A 931-nucleotide genomic window follows, 5' to 3' on the forward strand; every position below is an offset into this window, starting at 1 on the left:
TGCATATATTTTGTTTAAATTTTTGAAAATCCCAATTCACCTCTCTCTTGAGTTGCGTAGCTGAACAAAAGTGGTATCAGAGCCTTGGTACTTCTAGCCTTTCGTTGACCTAACAGTCAAGAATAAGGATCTATGGAAGCCTTAACTGGAACCTCTTTTGCTGAAGGATAGTCCACCAATAGACCTCCTTTTTTCAATGGCACAAATAATACATACGGGAAAGCACACATCCGCATCTTTGTACAAGCAATAGATTATGATGGTGTGTGTCTTCCCAAGCTTGAAGAAAAATAGGATGATTATGACAAAAAAATAGCATAGCTAAATACTAAGGCCATGAATGTTTTATATTGCCTTCTAGATGCTAGTGAATTTAATTGTATTTCAACTTGTAATACTACTAAAATAATTTGGGATAGGCAGAAAGTATCTCATGAATGCAACTAACCAAGTCAAAGAATCTAAAATTAATATGCTTGCACATAAATATGAACATATTTAAAATAGAATCAAATGAATCCATTATTGAAATGTTTACTCGCTTTACTGTTGTTATAAATGGCCTTAATAGTCCTTGGTAAGTCATACACTAATGTGATATGGTAAGAAAAGTTTGGCTGTTATTTTGTTTATAAATATTTAATTCAAAATTTTAAAATTTTAGAATTTCATATTAAATATATATATAACATAAACCTAGTCAAATACAAAACATTATTTTAGACTTCCAAATAACTTCATTTTCTCAAAAGATGAGATTTAATTTTTTATTTTTTTCCCTCTCCCTCTGTAAAAATTCGACATAAATTTTTTGGACATATCTCTAATGGTTTCTCATGGAGTATCTTAAAATGAAGCGTATAAATGTTTTCTCTTCCATAAAAACATCTCGAAGGGATCCTTTGCAAGTAAACTCTTCGAGGAGACTTCC

The sequence above is a fragment of the Phoenix dactylifera genome, unplaced genomic scaffold (genome assembly GCF_009389715.1).
Source record: "Phoenix dactylifera cultivar Barhee BC4 unplaced genomic scaffold, palm_55x_up_171113_PBpolish2nd_filt_p 001092F, whole genome shotgun sequence".
Classification (NCBI taxonomy): Eukaryota; Viridiplantae; Streptophyta; class Magnoliopsida; order Arecales; family Arecaceae; genus Phoenix; species Phoenix dactylifera.